At 37.1% G+C, this 18,215-nt stretch overlaps 1 protein-coding gene across 6 annotated transcripts in view; it reads left to right on the forward strand.

Annotated features, from left to right (window-relative positions):
- Positions 1 to 18,215, forward strand: part of NTNG1 (netrin G1) — a 2,528,066-nt gene that overhangs the window by 1,519,710 nt on the left and 990,141 nt on the right. The gene's annotated exons all lie outside the window — the stretch shown is intronic.

The raw sequence follows: 18,215 nt of genomic DNA on the forward strand, positions 1-18,215 counted from the left end.
CTGTAACTCATTCACTCTGAAGATGAATCTGTTGCACTGTGACACCCGTAACTCATTCACTCTGTGGATGAATCTGTTGCACTGTGACACCCATAACTCATTCACTCTGTGGATGAATCTGTTGCACTGTGACACCCATGCCTCATTCACTCTGTGGATGAATCTGTTGCACTGTGACACCCGTAACTCATTCACTCTGTGGATGAATCTGTTGCACTGTGACACCATAACTCATTCACTCTGTGGATGAATCTGTTGTACTGTGACACCCATGCCTCAGTCACTCTGTGGATGAATCTGTTGCACTGTGACATATTCACTCTACCGATTAATGTGTTGCACTGTGGCATCCATAACTTATTGACTCCTATTAATCTCAGTTAATTAACAAAGCAGTCAGTGTGACAATCGAGTGTTTAACTGATTTGTAGAAAAATATAAAGAGGTTTACTGTTACAGATACTGTGAAACATCAACTGTAATTTTGACTGTTTCAAACAAAATATTATCATTATTATTATATTACCCATTGTTTACACTTTGCTAGGTATAACAGATATTAGAGGTGTTCGATAAGCATCGTATCATATCATATGGAGCAAATGATTAATCTGTTTTGTTTATTTTTAAGCAAGTTGAACACCTTTCAATTTCTTTGTTAAGAATTCTGCATAAAGCTCAAAATAATGGGGATCAAAGGCCCAAAATCAGAGGCAGTTATTAAATGTTACTCTGATTCACTGAAGAGGTTAATAATATATCAAGTTTTGTTTCAACACGCACTTTATGTAATCAGAACTTTATGAATAATTTGAATTTGGAAACACTAGTGTCTGACTTTATTAACTGACTGTAATACTTATTAATTTACCAGAAAAAAAAAAACATTTTCAATGGAAAGGGCAACATTGGGAAAATGAGGGAGTCCTGCAAAATCAGGAACAATTTGAGAGGTGTGCAGATCTGGTCCAAAGTCCATTTTCTACATAGCATAGGCAAGAAAACATAAGTAAGTAAGTAAGTAAATAAATACATAAGTAAATAAATAAATAAATAAGACAAGAAAACAGGCAAGGACTGTGAAATGTTGTTCCACTTTTAATTAGTAATATCCAGAAGGTTAGTAGACTTAAAAGAAAATGCTGGAAATAAGGTATGAAAAAATTATTGGGGTAAATTTAGAATTCAGGGTATAACCATGGATTCTGCAAGGATGCACTCTGTAACCATGACTAAAGTAATCACATTTGAACATGATTAGTACATCTGCACAAGCATTTGTTTTAGCATCTGCCCTTCTGATAATATGATTTTTAAGGGAACTTCTCTGGCATGCATTATAGAGGTTTGCACTGTAACCCTTGGTTATTTTCCATAACTCCACTTTTTGCAACTATACTCAAGCTTTGTCTAATATGCTAACCTATCTGTTAAGTCTGCACATTATTAGCTGATAAGGCAACATAATTTAGATGTGTGAAATATGAAACAGCAAATTACTTCAAAAATCAGAACAGCCAGTGATTCATTCAGATATACTATTACAATCGTTGAATGGAGAAAATCACGGAGCAGTTAGTTATCCTACGTGTGCAGTGAGATATATGAGTCACTTAACTTGGAACTTGACATGGAACTGATACATGTTTGACAGAAAAGAAATATTCTTGTCTGATCCCTTTGCCACCTAACTCATACTCAGATTTTTTCTGTTCATACAAGTCCTCTATCTACTGTACTAAATTCTGCCAGGTGGCAAGATAATAGCAAAACAGGTCATGTTAAAGTTTCAACAGCTACAAGCTGCTGAACTGGAACTTTCCAAGGACAGACAAGTATAAGAAAAGGTTAATATCTTCAGCAGTGCTGAACTGTCCAAAAAATAAACTCCCAATCCAGCTAATCAAGTCCCCATATCATAAGTAGATTTCTTTCTTGTTTATGTAAATGGGCAAGACTGTGGTCCATTTCAACCACTCATCTGCAGGCTTTAGCAAAACATAAACGGTATTCAAATGAATTTAAATAAATTACAAGCATGTAAGCATTACAATAGTATGATGACATGCACACATTTTCATGAGTTTCAGCATGAAGTCATGCCAGTGCAATCACATAAAATAATTTATATGAATTACAAATATGCAAACATTACAATGGTATGATTGCATACAAGAATTTACACTGGTTACAGTCATGCAAATATTACAATAGTATGATTGCTTACAAGAATTTACATGAGTTACAGTCATGCAAACATTACAATAATATGATCACATACAAGAATTTACATGAGTTACAGCATGAAGTCATGACAATAGTACAATCACATAAAAGAATTTATATGAATTACAAATGTGCAAACATTACAATAGTATGATGCAATACATACGATACAATAGTATGATTCCATACAAGAATTTACATGAGTTACAGTCATGCAAACATTATAATAGTATGATTGCATACAATAATTTATGAGTTACAGTCATGCAAACATTACAAAAGAATGATCACATACAAGAATTTACATGAACTACAAGCATGCAAACATTAAAATATACATGATTTTAAACATATTCAAATATCACAATAGTATGATTGCATACAAAAATTTACATCATTTACATACATGCAAATATTACAATAGAATAATCTCATATAAGAATTTACATTAGGCAGCACAGTGGCATGATGGATAGCATTGTCTCCTCACAGCAAGAGGTTCCCTTGTTTGATTCTTGGTTGGTGGCATCTTCTGTGCGAAGTCTGCATGTCCTCACTGTGTTCTTGTGGGTTTCCTTTGGGTACTCTAGTTTCCTCCCACATTCCAAAGAGATGTAGTAGGTGGATTGGACACTCTAAGTTGGCCATAGGTGTGAGTGTGCATGCAAGTGTGTGGTGTGGAAGAACAGCTGAAGTAGGATCTGAACTTTGCAATTTATTTATTTATTTATTTATCTGTTTGTTAACCAGATTTCTGGCTGTGAAAAGAAAAACAATTGATGGAGTCTTCAAGAAAGCCACTTAAACTAACTGGCAATCTTTTTTCTAACTATAGTTGTAAATGACCTTTTCACTGTTCTTCCCAAGAATGAGGGCTTAGAATATTTCCACTGTAATTTGACCCACTATAGTTTGACGCACTGGTCTGACCTTTCCATTGAAAAGATAAGCCTCATTTTGGAACTCGTGTCCTTAACTTTAGAACACAATTTTATTTACTTTGAAAGGGAATTTTTTCAGCAAATAAGAGTTGTGGCTATGGAAACATCCTGCACTCCTGCTTTTGCCAATTTGGTGCTTTTGGGTTGGGAAAAACAGTTTGTACTCAACAGCAACTTTGCAAATAGACTGCATTTATATGCAGGCTATTTGAATGACATATTTGTCTTATGGGATGGCAAAGCTGAGGAAATCCATGCCTTTACAGACTACCTGAACAGGACCACTAATTTTTTACAACTCACTTACTCATGGAATAAAGAAAGAATACACTATTAGACATGTTCATTTCACACGCACCTACAGGTTTCAAATCAAATATTTACAGGAAGCAAACTTTTTGTTACTCCTGTTTACATTTTACAAGTTGCCACCCTATATGGCAGAAGAAGAGTCGAGTTAAGAGACAAGCCATCACGGTGGCTCATATGACATCACATAGGGAGGATGTGTGGGACGAGTTAATCAAGTTAAAGCACATGTTTTTAGTAAGGGGGTATCCAGAACACCTTTTGGACAGGTTGTTGTCAGATGTGTATAATAAGTATTGTAATAGTTATAAACCTCTTTTGGGTACTGCTCTAACTAACATCTCAGGATGAGGTGAGCATAAATATGAAAGGATATTAGCAGTTGAATAAAATCAATTCTCTAAGGAAATCAAAGAGATTAAAAAAAAAAAACTGTGTATTTTTAAAACCAACCCAGAATTATATTCATTAGTGAGGGCTGAACCTGTATTTATTTCAAAAACGGACTCAAATTTTGAGAGATTGATGGAAAACAAACATGCCATCCCTTCTATGCATTCTAAGAGCACTGTTAAATGCAGACGGTGCAACCAGTGCACATACATTACTAGGAACCAGGTTGTGGTGCTAGGAAATGTGATGAAAACAAAGATCACCTTTCATGATGGTAACTGTACTACTTAAAGATAGTTTACCTAACGATGTGTGCAGGATATCAGGCATTACATGCTGGCAAAACTGAGCTAGCTCCCAGAACACGTCTTTATGAAGACATACACATGATATTGCCAACAAGAATGAGAACAGTGCCCTGTGTAGACATTCCAACCAATATAACAGCTGTAGCAAGATCACACTGGATCCCAGAGGGGTGAAGAGAAGAATTACTTAAAAGTACATGAACTGCATTGGCAACTCAGACTAGAGGCTATCTTTCCCTGGTCTAAATGATGGTGTTTCAGTTACACCTGTTTTGACACTTAATGCTAATAAGTTATAGCCCACCTTTTCACAAATCTTTTGTTTCATTTGTTATATATTTTTACACCATTATTTTAAAATAATCAGATGTCTAGAATCACTTTGTTTTGCTGTTTTTGTTTGTCAGGACTATGTTGTGTATCATTGCTTATTATTGTGTATATGTTGTCTGGCCCTTTAAAGAATACTGCAGTTCTTATTAATTAAATAACCAACTACCAATGACATTTTTTATGCACTGTTTAATGGCTCTGTGCTAGCGCCACTGTATTCTGATGAAGTCTCTTGTGTGAGACGAAAGCGTTCATTTTAATTTTTTCAGGTTGTTTTAATAAAATAATTCTTGGACCATTTCTGGACCCTCGTTTGGCATTGATTTTCTTTGGTTTTATAGCTATTTATCCCAGCATTGGGTATTGAAATGTATTGTTTTATTTTTTTCCTGGCAGCTGAAAAAAGTAATTTTCCCAGTTTTCGATGATGCCAGTAGGAATAGAGTATAATTTCCATACACATGCATCGATAAAAATAAAATAGGAAAGAACAAAAATATTTGAGATGAACATGGCTCTGTGCAAAAGTAGACTGTAACAAGGTATTAGGGTTTGAATCAGATAACCCTTCCTTTAAGAGCTCATCCCTCCGAGTAGTTCTAAACTTGCATCATGCAATTATTTTAAAGTGTGCAGCAGAAACACTTTGTCAGATGATTTTCCGATGTGAGAAAAAGTGCTGAACCCATTTAGCAAAGACACTTGCCCTAACTTGAAGCATTTGGCATTACTAATAAAGCTGTCACTGCAAAGTATGAGTGGTAGTTTATTGATTGGTTGACCTTTTGTGATACCCCTTTATAGTCTTTAGTTAAATGTACTTTACAAAGGAACAGAATGAAATAGTATTTTTACATTCTGGTTCAGATCTGGAGATTTATGTTGAGTTCTTTTTTAGCAAGACATTAGTCAGCCAAGGTTCCCATTCAAATGCACATTTCCCTTCATACAGTTAAGTAAACAAGAATGCTTTTCTTCATATAAAACTTTCTTTACCTGACAACCAAACATATATTACAGAGCTGCTCAGAGTTTCAATTTATAACTGTCTTATGCAGTCTATAATGCTTTCTTGTGTCTTGTTCTTGTACCTGCAGCTCACCATATCAGTGAGGTAGCAATTAGTTTTGTAAGGCACCCAGTGCATGACATTTTTTTGTTAATTTAAATAAAATTCTAAAATGATCATGCATCGAGGGCATTAAATGAAACGAGGAGCCAAGGTTTGTTGTTCTGAGTCAAAAGGATTATTACTTCAGCACTATTTCTGTGTTTCCTCTGCCTTCTGGAAGTGAAAACGTTATTTCAATTTCTTTATGAGAAAATAATGAGCCTGCAGGGATGAGTGGTCAGAAAAATAAATTTGCACTCCTACACAATAAGAACGTGTTTTTGTAGTTGGACAAAGGCATCAATCACAGGATATTCTAAATTAAATTCACTAGCTGGGGAAAATGGATATTTGGGCTCCTAACCTGATTTTAAAGGTAAAGGTTTATTCCTTCTAAATGGAAAGATAAGCATCACTGTCCTGTTATGGCAGTATGATTGAAACCTTGTAATATAGAGAAATATTGCAATGGTTTGGAATTTTCCTCTGACAGGCTAGGCATTGTCAAGGTGTCTTCTGTGATGACAGAGTCTAAGAGGTGAGAAATATAATTCATTCAATTGCTTATGCTGGCATTAAAAACATTCAGTGAACTGAACATTCAAAGATCTACCCTGCTGTCATATACACTAAGCAAAACGTTTTAATCTCAGCATCTTTTCTGTGATAAAACAGATGGTCAGCAGTGTGTAAAATTGACAGCACCTCGGGTTGGGGAATATGCCCTTTCTCCAGGGATTGTGCAAAGTCAAATCTGGACTGCAGAAAAAAAAAACACATTTTCAAAAATGCATGCTACAGAGTTATTCCTCACAGCATGCACAAAAGTATGTCAATGTTATTTTGTTGAAGTTAACACATCAGTGTTAGTGCTACTGTCATTTCTTTGATTCACTGATTTTAGGGAAATCCATTTGTGCATGTGTGTGTGTGTTGTGTTTGTGTGTGTGTGTGTGTGTGTGTGTGTGTGTGTGTGTGTGTGTGTGTGTGTGTGTGCGCGCGTGCACACACACACACACACACACACACACACACACACACACGGGTCTATTTTAGGTAATTGAATACCTAAAGCTCAACACCTAAACAGCAAAAGCTGTAAACATCGAATCGCCATTTCCGCAAATTTTTTCATAGGGAAAAAATGTGCTTGGCTGTTATTAGGAATCTGCCCTTTTATCCACTGTAGAGCAATCTCAGAGTTGGTATCTTTAGTTAGAGGGGGGTGGGGCGAAGCCATCCACTCGATTAGGGTTTGAAAATGTTTTTTTTCCTCTGGCCAAGCAAATTTTTTCCCTACGAAAAAATTTGCTGAAGTGACCTTCAATGTTTACAGCTTTCGGTGTTTAGGTATCGAGTTTAGGTATTCAATTACCTAAGGCTTTGACTATATAATATAGACCCATATACACATATATACATACACTGAAGTTTTCTGGCTAAAATGACTGCAGCTAAATATCTAAATACATTTAGGGTCAATGTATGTAAAATATCCCAGCTGTTAGATATTTACTAGTGTTAATCAAATGATGTATCTACATTGATTCATTACATACTGTTCTAGTTTTTGTTTTTCATTCTTGTCTGGCTAAAACACAAAAGCAACACACTTTTTCTTTTATTTTCTGCTACTAGAATTGATTGACTTATGCACTGTTAAATAAACACACATAAATTTATTTTATTTATTTATTTTACATTTGTTGACCATTCTAGTCCAGCTGGATCAATGTCCATTTTCAGTGGAGGCCCGGGGAGAAAAGCTCCAAAGATTAAAGCAAGATAATAAGAATAAACATAAACAATAAACACTCATGACAAAGGCAATGAGCAAAAATACAGAGATTTTAGTACAGGTAATACAAATCTAAAAAGAAAACAAATAAGAACCAACTAAGTAATAAGTAAGGCATTAACTACTTTCAGTACAGAATATGGAAGAATGGAAGTATTACATAGTTCAATATGTAATACATAATTGTAAAAGATAAAAATTTTTTTTTTTTTTTTTTTTTTACATATATGAGAACAGTAGTAACTATAGAGGCATTAAGTCATTTGTTGTCAGAGAGAATATTATAGTAGTGAATAAAGAATTATGATAGGAGAAAGATGAAAGTAGGTTAGTCAGGATTGGTACATGAGCAGAGCCAGAATTTGTTCAGATGTAATAGAAGTTGTTTCTTAAAGAGTGGAAGAGTGGCTAGAGAGGAGATGTGTGAGGGAAGGTTATTCCATATTTTGCCAACTGAGTTGGAGAAAAGGCAGTTACCTGCAGAATTTGTAATTCTAGTAGTGTTAACTTGTAGCTTTTCAGAAGAATGTAGTTGTTTCAGGTTATTATAGGGAGTCAAGAGGTTGCTAAGAGCTGGTGTTTTTGATGGTTGATATAGAATTTTGTGTGCTATTAAGAGTTGTTGATAGATAAGCTTGTTAGGAAGTTCCAACCAGTGTAATTGTTTTAAGTTTAGACAGTGGTGAGTTCTAGACTGAGATGCTGTGGCAAATTGAGCAATATTATGATAAGATGTAGTCAGTTTCCTGAGGTTACTTTTAGAGAGATTAGTGTAAATAGAGGAAGCATACAGAAGGGTAGAGATAAGATGTGATTGGGCTAAGGTGGTTCGTGCTTCAGGTGTAAGGAAGGGTTTGATTCTATACAGCGAACCAATCTTTTTATTAACTGCTTTTATTGTGTTATTGATGTGATAATCATAGTTAAGATTATTATCAATAGTAACACCAAGCAGTTTTGTTGTAGAGTCGGGAGAAATGTGGGAATTATCACTTGCAGTAATAGTGAAGTTTAGTTGAGTAGATTTGTGGGTAGGTGAAAATAGTAATAGTTTAGTTTTCTTGGGGTTAAGGAGAAGACATCTTTTTGAGAACCACTCTTCAACGGTTGAGAAGGTTGTTTGTGTGAGAGACTGGAGTTCTATTTGAGAGGAAGCAGTACAAATTATGGTAGAATCATCTGCATATTGTATACAGGTAGTGTTTTGGATAGAAGATTGGAGATCATTAATAAAGATAGAAAATAAAAGTGGGCCTAGTATAGATCCTTGAGGTACTCCTAAAGAGATAGGAAGTAGAGCAGATAGTGAATTTTTCCAGAGTACTGCTTGTTGATGGTTTTCAAGATAGGATGAAAACCAGGTTAAGGAAGAGTAATCCAAGGCAAGGGATTTAAGTATGTGTAAAAGAAGTGTATGGTTTACCATATCAAAGGCTTTTGATAGGTCTAGGAAAAGAGAAGAGGTTAGTTTGTTGTTGTTACGGTTACAGTTGATAGTGTTGGTAAAAGAGAGTAATGCAGTGGTGGTACTATGTGAAGGTCTGAATCCATGTTGAGTGTTAGCTAGTAGGTTGTTATGGAGGAGATGGTTAAGTAGTTGTTTGTGTATACATTTTTCCATGATTTTAGCTAGAGGAGATAATAGTGCTATTGGGCGAAAGTTAGAGAGGTCAGTAGATTTACCTCCTTTGTGTAAGGGTATGATGTATGATATCTTCCAGATTGCAGGGGAAAATACTTTCTTTTATGGATCTGTTTATTAGGATAGCTTTAGCTGCTACTTGCAGGAATTCAGCAGGAAGCTTATCTGCTGAAGGGGTCGTGGGTTTAAGTTTTTGTAAAAGAGATTGTATATAGGAGGTAGATATAGGTTGTAGTTGAAGGGGAGGAAGAGAGTCATTGAAGCTACTTAAGAGTAGTTGTGAAGTGTCAGGAGATAGGTGGTTAGCTAGACTTTGTATGGAAGTAGTGAAGAAAGTATTGAAGTTATTGGCTATTAAAGTGGGATCATCAGGGTCAGAATCCTGAGGGTTGGGTGTAACTATTTTGCCTGGGGTTAGTAGATTGTTAATACTGGACCAGAACTTTTTAAGTTCTTTTCTGGTGGATTGCTGAAGTTCAAAGTAATAATTCTTTTTATCTGAAAGGATGGCTTTTTTGGTACTGTTTCTGAGCTCTCTAAAGGTTTGATGATCTGTTGGGTTTTTAGAGGAACGCCATTTATTCCAAGATTTATTTCTGAGGATGATTTTATGCTTAGTATTAGAGGTTAGCCAGGGTGCTGTTTTAGTTTTTGTTCTAATGGTGAGACTTGGGGCATGTTGATTTAGGATTGAAAGGAATGTTGAATTGAAGTGTTCAACTGCCTTGTTAAGTGTGAGATGTTTTAGAGGGATCCAATTGTATTGTGAAAGTTCTGTTTGAAACTGTTCGAGATTAAATTGTTTTTTGGAGTGTAGTGTTCTGAAAGTGGTAGGTAAGGTTAGGTTAGTTTTAGCTCTAATGTCGTAGGTGAGGGAGTGATCACTAAGGTCATCAGGAAGGATGCCAGTTTGGTAGGTTTGCAGGGGGGAGTTAGTAAGGATCCAATCTAAGGTGGTTTCTTTTTTGCTTGTTTTATTGATTATAGTGGGACTATTAATGAGTTGTTTGAAACCATAAAGGTTTATATGGGAAGTAGGGTTAATATTGTTACAGGATGTCCAATCTATGTTAAAGTCCCCAAGGAATAGTGTTTCTTGAGGGAGTTTATTAGAGAGTTGGTCAAGAATATGTTCTAAGGTGGAGATGTTATTTCCAGGGGGGAGATATGCACAAGCGACGTTTATTGCTTTAGTATCGTTGACTTGTATTTTGGAGCAAATTACTTCGGCATTGTTGTTTTGGGTAAGGGTAAGGTCTAGAGGAGTAAGCTTTAGGTTTGTTTTATATAGAATTGCTACTCCCCCCTCCCTTTCTGGTGGTGCGATCAAGTCTAACAATGTTATAACCAGGTGGGTTAATTTCAATGTCTTTAATTGAAGGCTTTAGCCAAGTTTCTGATAAGCATAAAATATCAAATTTGTGCGTTTCAAGCAGGGCATGGAGTTGACTAATTTTGTTACAGATACTACGTATATTGAAATGGGCAATGGATAGTAGGTTAGAGGGTTTAGAGGATGAGAGAGAGAAGGGTTTGGTATGGTTTTGATGTGTGTTGATTTTATTATCATGTGGGCCTGGGTTGGGGTGTATGTCACCATCTTATAGTAGATGGTGAAGTATAAAATATTTTTCTTGGCTAAGTTTATGGAAAGTGGCAAATGTTTTCTTTGTTTTAGATTTTAGTAGTTTGCAGTGTAGTAGCCTGTGGTATTTGGCAAGAAGGTAGATGGATTGTGAGGAAGTGTGTAAGAAGGATGGGGATAGGGATGTTGCAGGTGTAGAGGTGTGTTTTGAGGGAAGTGAGAGAGAAACAGTCAGGGAATGTTCATAGGAGGTTAGGAAGTAAGTAGTAATAAGAGAGGAAAATAGTAAAAAGGAGATAGGTATTTTCAGTTGTGAATGGAGGATAGCTGTAGGCATAGTAATGTAGATGTAGGTTTGCAGAGAAGATAGATGTAGTGTAATGGTGTATTGTAAGGTGAGAGTACCCTGGGAAGGTAGGGAAAATGGTAGGGCTGTGATGTTATAGGTGTGCTAATAAGAAAGGGGAGGGGGTGGTTATGTTAGGTAAGTGGGTGTATCTAAGTTCAGGAGGGTTGCACAGTTTAGGTAGTTTTGGATATGATTGGGGAGGAATATCAAGGGGTGTGTCCAGGAGCAAGATAAATGTAGGACCCCTGGGGGTGGGTGGAAATTGGGGGTAGGGAGAGGAGCGGAGTGAGCCCGCAGGGCGAATGGAGCGGGAAGAGACAAAGAAGAGAGGTTGAGGAGAAAACAATCAGTGAAGTGCTTATAGTAAAGGTAAGTAATCCAAGGGGATGCAAGAATGTTTGGTGTATGAGGTCTAAGTGAGGTAAAGCTGGAAATGTCAGAGAAAGGAGATAGGAGGAAAACAGCACAAAAAGGCTAACAGATAATAAGATACATAGAGATTGCTAGGTAGAAAAAGTTTGCAGGGGTAAACAATTGTAGGAGAAGGGAGCCACCTTGTGGACTCAGCAGGTATTGCCACCAGGACTACTTACTGGGCTTGTGGTTTATGGAATGGGGCAGGTAGCTGGAGATACTAATGGGTGTAAGTGGTCAATTGGATGGAAGAAGCTAAGGTTGGCTGCTGGCTGATCTTGCTTTGGGATTAACAATTACACTGGGTGAGAGAAGCTTACAATTGTTATTAAAACCTGGAAGAGCTGTAGGACATACTTTCCTGTATCTTTTCAGGAGGAGGCTATCCAAAATTGTATAGCTTTGATCCCTAAGTAGGGTAGGAGGCAGGAGACTTAAATAGGGTACACAATCCCAGACCTACAGGTGGTCAGTAAGTAATAGAGCTGGGAAAAGAAGGGAGAAGGAGAGGATTAAGATATAGGGAAACAAACTTTGAGAAAGCAGTTGAAATAAAAACAAGTAACAATTCTCTTGTAAAACATTCAGAAGTCAACCATTGTTCTTAAAGGTAATAGTGCAGGCAAAAAGCAGATAAAACTACATTTATACTGTGTAATCAGTAAATACATATACATGAGCTAATGTGGTGAGTTTCAGCTAAACACTATATGATATACAGAGGCAAGAGTATTTAAACACAATCAACTAGAAATACTAGATACTCCAGACAAGTAATCAGTAAAGGTAAACTGGGTATTATGATAAGAATCTCAGTTCAAATCTCAGAAATGTCAATGAATGAAGTTTAAAGTCTGCCAGCAATACCAGGCTAGAGCTCTTCCCTCCTTTTTGCTTACAATTTTCCCTTTCCCATGCATCTTTAGTCACATCCTTTGCACTATACTGTGCAACTATTTCTGCCAATGTTTTCAAGGGCTGCACCATCCTTTCTGTGAAATAATGTTTCATTATGCCATTCTTGAATCACTCCATTCAACTGCCATCCATAGCGCATTCTGCCCTCCTCAATTCTTGTGTCCCCCCAGGTATATCCTTCCCTAGCAGCATTGATGTTCAGATGATAGCCCATCCCCATTTCTCTTCTGTTTTTATCTTCTGTCTAACAGTGATTATCTGGCAGAGAATGCCTTTTAGCACCCATGCATTTGTCACCATTTTATTAATTTCTTATTGCATAGTTTACTAGATCTGTCTCACACTCTCTACATGGCTACCAGAAGTGGCTGCACTACTCTAGATGACCCTCATCAATGCCCTCTAAAATTAGAAGATTACCATGAAACTTCTTCAGTCTGCTTATAGCATAGTTCCTCAAAAGTGTTGGTAGTGAATGGACTTCCAGACAAAACAGGTAGTTTGAAAGTATGTTTGAATGATGCTCACAAACTGCATATTTTTTAGGGAGATGCCCGTGCTCGAGTCAGTACTTACTGCTTGTTGCCTCATAGGATCTTAGATTTATACTTAGGTTCTTAGGTTCATATGAAAATACTATTTGAATGCCCTACAACAATTACAAGCCAAGCCAATAAACCACATTCAAACATCCTTCCACAAAAGAGGAGGGCATCCAAATATGTAGATTTGCCTTAAAAGTGACAAGGCTTATAGTCATACTACTAAACTGTATGCATGTGTATTCCAGAGGTAAGGGGATATGTTATGGTATGACTGTGCCACACCAAAATGCCTTATGCATTTGTTGGTGAAGGTTTAGGTCTATTAACTATGTATGTGAAAAAACATTTGTTCTGAGGATGAATAAAAGGAAAGTGGGGGCCAGGTCTTTCATAGCATATGAAGATGAAGATAGACAAAAATCACCATATAGAAGTCTGTAAGGACCAAGGTAGAGGAAAATGGCTACCAGTCTGTCTGGATAACTGAGGTCTTAAGGTTATTGATATGTTTTTAGTTAGGAATCTCTGAGGTCTGTTTAGTTATCTGTTATGACAAAGACATGCCAAAAAGGATATTATATTCAATAAAAGGTCTGATGAGTGATGACTAAAATGGAATGAAGACTTCTTTAAATCTATGGAAGGTGCTTTTAAAAATGACAAGTCAAATGTGGTGTTTTCAAACTCCATTGGAGATACAATAGTCAAAAGATAAGGAATTATCATACGATAGTCAAAAGATAAGGAATGATCATCAAGCGTGTCTAGATATATATAATGATCATCAAGCGTGTCTAGATATATATACTTGCAGTAGACATAAGAAATAGGAGGCTGCCCTGGTGACGCAGAGGGATAAAACCCTGAGTATGACCCAGGTGACCCAGGTTTGATTAGTGTCCCAGGTGACTGACAGATGGGCATACCCCTCCTGGGGGAATGTTACATGGGTGTATCCAGTTGTCAATCCCTGTTGGAAACTGGGTAAATCACCAGAGGAGGCATTGTCAATGGGGACAGTAAACCTTGGCCTGAGCTGCATGGAGGCAGAGTGATATGAAATGTATCCCACTTTGCATATCTCCCTGGACTGCTCCATATTGTAACAGAGGGGAGGATGGAGTAAAAAGTTAGGCCAAAGTAAGACCACCCCCGACAGAAACTTTGACATGCCAAGCTCCATTGCCTGCAATCCATGACAGAACCCAGCGATTACTGGAATAAGTCTTGGGGGGGGGGGGCATGGAGTAACTGGTTGACCTGGACAGCATGGGTCATAATGACTAAGACAGTAATAATGAAGGAGGGTGGGAGAGAAAAAAATAAGAATTGGGCAGATTATAGATTGAGCAGGTACATCTTAAGGTGCTTGGATATTGTGGCAATGAAAGTCTGCAATGCTGAAATATTTGGAAATGGTTGTTTATAGAGCTGTCATGTAACTCTTCCTGCTATAAAATGGCTGCCTTGAATACCCATTTAAATTTTTGCCACCGCCCCAAACACACACAGACACACATGCACATGCACTCTCTGCAGGTATAAGCAGATCAATTAGATGCCACAGCTATGTGTGGAAGTAAATTTTAAAAATATTTTAAAAGATCAATAACTCTCAGCTGTCCAAATTTTTGGAGAATGTCTAGATTTTTACCTCATAATTTTGATCTATTCCTCTTAAAAGTTTTGGTTCTCAGGCAAATCACTGAGGACTGAAGTCAGACAATAACGCAGACATTTGATTCCGAATTCATACACTTCAGAAAATTCCTGCTTATGCAAAAGGTGTTATTCTGTCAACTTTCTGAGTCTATAAAAGCAATATTTAAGAATTGTCTCTATTTTTGGGCCTTTGTCTGCCCATTATTTCTGGATTTGTCCAGATTTCTTACACTAAAGGGTTGAGAGGTATGAAGAGATCTGTATTTGTGCTGAACTAGTTTGAAAATTTGAATAGTCAGAATGGAATGTGGCTGCCTTACAAACATTTCAGAAACTCTTTCTTATATAACATTATGCAGCTTCGTTTAGAGACTTGCATCTCAAGTAATCAGTGAAGCAAGGCTGTTGAGTTTCTTAAACTCATGAAGACCTGAGTGATACAGATTTCCTAGATATTTCTGCTCATACACAATCATTATACAGAATCATCCTCACCTGCTCAGCATTTAAACAATTCAGCAGAGAGAGATGACTGTATTTGTTATCCAATGGTGTGCACTGATGCAAACCTTTTTTTGTGATCTTGATTCTAAGATGATCATCACACCTCAATCCTGTTTGCCCATTCTGCCCATGTTATTTCCTTCTGAGGATGAAGGGTCATTCAGCTGGAAAGCTGTTGTTATCTGTACTTGTGTAATCTGGCATTTTTGCTGTACAATCTTAACTGTCCTCTTGGGCATGCCCATTGTGTCCCAAGAAGTGCTTTACAGTGGCTGTAAGCAGGAGAATATCTTATACTTCCAAAAGAGACAATCCACATCTGTCCTGCCCTCATGAAGACAACGTGTCTCTAGTGGTCTGTGGGATCTGCCAAGGACTCTACATAGTCTGCAGTATAGGCATGCAACCTTGACTGTCTGTATAGAGGCAAGTGAGCAAGCTGTGATACATCTTTCTTTCCATGCCCCCCCCCCGACAGGTATTCTAGTGCTAGGGACACTAACTGAACCAGAGTCACCTGTGCCTTAGCTAGGGATTTATCCCACTACATAATGGAGCTGGTGGTATCCTATAAACTTCTAATTCATGAGAATTATGGGTGGTGAGATTATTTGTCAACATTCTGGAGTAAACGTAACTGCTCATGGAAGAAATAGAGTGGGGCTATTAATATTTATCATACTCCCTTGTTTTAATGCTTTATCCTAAGAAAACCATCTCAAGAGTGCAACACTCCTCTGATGCAGAGGTAGAACTGAACACACACTTTCCTAATAGTCTATAATCAAAGGCAAATGCATAACTAAGACAGACAGTGACACTGAGTACCTCAATATTTATTCACTTACTCAACTGAATATTTATTCACTTACTCAACTGTTCCATATCATATGAAACGCTCATTCAGTGCTTAAGGCTATATTCACAACAGCATGAACAGAAGGGACCAAAGTTGGATTTATTGATCAATTTATTTATTCACTATTTGGTAACCAGGTAGGCTCATTAACAACTTACAGCAGAATTTCAGAATACAACAGAGTTATAAGAGAAGTACAAAGAAAGAGCTATGACAGACTTGCAATATACAGTAGCATTGCAGAATAAAAAAGAATTATCAAAATATACAAAGAAGTACAAATCAGTCAATTTTGTAATAGTACAAATAAGTTTTTAAGTAATAGCTAAGGTTTTCTAGGTGTTTTAGAGGAGCTGGCTTGAAATCTGCCTGAATGGTGGCTTCTAATATTATTCGAAAGACAGACCTATAGGAAAAAATGCTGACTGGTGTAGTTTAAATTATTTTTGTGTCCTTGTATTAGTGTTGCAGTATGGGCATTGGAGCACAGCTCATAATGAATAGGTTTAGCTGTCATTCAGGATAAGACTATAAGTGTAGAGTTATTGTTTATAGAGTTTTGTCTGTAAATACCAATATATAGACATCTGTGCACTACTGCACTACAAGCCATTTTGCACAGTTGTTAGTTATACAGTGATGACCTGTCTTAGTGAAACAGAGACAGATGATGTGTCATGTCTTAGCTGATAATTCTTCTAGGTCAATGAGATTTTCTTGGACATACAGACAAGTAGTAAGAGTCATTAGTCTTAGTGTAACTTTTTCCTATTGCAGTTCTACATTCTCCGGTGAAGAACTGGGAGATTTTGTAGAAGCCACATAGAGTGGTTCTATTTTTACTGTAATGTTATTGACGTGAGATGACTCATGTTTAGTACAAAACCATTGTGATCTTTGATTGCATGCTTTCCAGACCCTGCATAACTCCCTTTACAGAGAAAGTGTGTCATTTGTGATTTCAGCAGGACCTAGCACCAGCTGTTAAGAAAATGTTCTGCCATGGTTTCTCCTTCCTGTATAGTACATTCAAGCAACAATTTTTATGCTGTATCTAGCTTTAGATTACAAAAAATACCCTTTAAAGCAGAATGTTACATTTTTTTTCATCTGAGGGGGCTCAGCCACCCACCCTCTCTCCCCTTACGCATGGACTGGGTTGAATGCACCCCAATTAATCCACTGTTTGTTGCATTTTGTTGAGTGGGTACTGATCAGAAGTTCTTTAACCCTTGTCCATGTGCTTAGAATGTATTATCTCCACTTGGTCTCACTGTTCCTAGATAATAGTGAGGCTTGCATACTACTTCTGAACATAGATCAGATAAAGAGGTACATATGGTCATTGTTCAGGACCCCACACCTGGCCCACTATCTGTTGCAGCCTTTCTCAATATCCTACTTTACAATGGTTTAAAAATATGCTGGTATAGCCAAATTTAATTAACTAAGTTAGTGAAAAAAACACATGCTGACTCTTTAATTATGATGTGGGTTACAGCAAGAACAGTTAATACAATATATAAGGAACATTTGGAGAAAGCATTCAGCTAGCATATTTCTAAAAGATGCTTAGACCACAGACTACTCAATGAAAACCCATATATGGACATGCAGGTAACATTAACTCTTGTCAAAGCTGAATATAACTCTTTTAAGTGTTCCTCCTCAGTACTCTGTGTTATCCACTTATCCTTCTATTTTAACCCTCCCTTGCACTTTTTAGGTTAATTTCATTTTTCTCAGGTGCTTTCTTTTCTGCATGTGTACCATCCTTATCAGTTCAGCTTGGCTGTATTACTCCATATTTTTTATGTGCTATTCTGGAGCTAGCTGATTTGTTCTACCTTGTACAGTACTGTAAGTTTTTTTTTATGCAGCTATAGTAAAGGACTGTACTTTGAGATTTATATGGATCTATGATAAACACAATATGTTTTCTAGTATAATTTTCTTCACTACCTGATGATCTATATATTTCTGTACTATTTATTTAGAAGCTGCGGTGGTGCAGCGGTTAGCATTGTCACTTCACAGCAAGAGGTTCTCCCGTTTGATTCTCAGCTGGAGCACATTCTGTGTGGAGTCTGCATGTCCTCCCCACAGTCGAGTGACGTTAAAGATATGCAGGTAGGTGTGAGTGTGAATAGGCGTGCCTTCATTGAAGGTTGGGCATCAGGCTGGCAACTCGACACCGTAAAAATCTACTGCCAATCATGAGTGGACCAGAGTTCCGCTGTGGTGACCCCTAACCAAAAGCCGAAAGTCGTTTTTTTTTTTTTTAGTTAGATATTTTATTTGGTACCTACAGTCTTGTG

Source organism: Protopterus annectens, chromosome 10.part0 (genome assembly GCF_019279795.1).
Source record: "Protopterus annectens isolate FY-2018-M chromosome 10.part0, PAN1.0, whole genome shotgun sequence".
Classification (NCBI taxonomy): Eukaryota; Metazoa; Chordata; order Ceratodontiformes; family Protopteridae; genus Protopterus; species Protopterus annectens.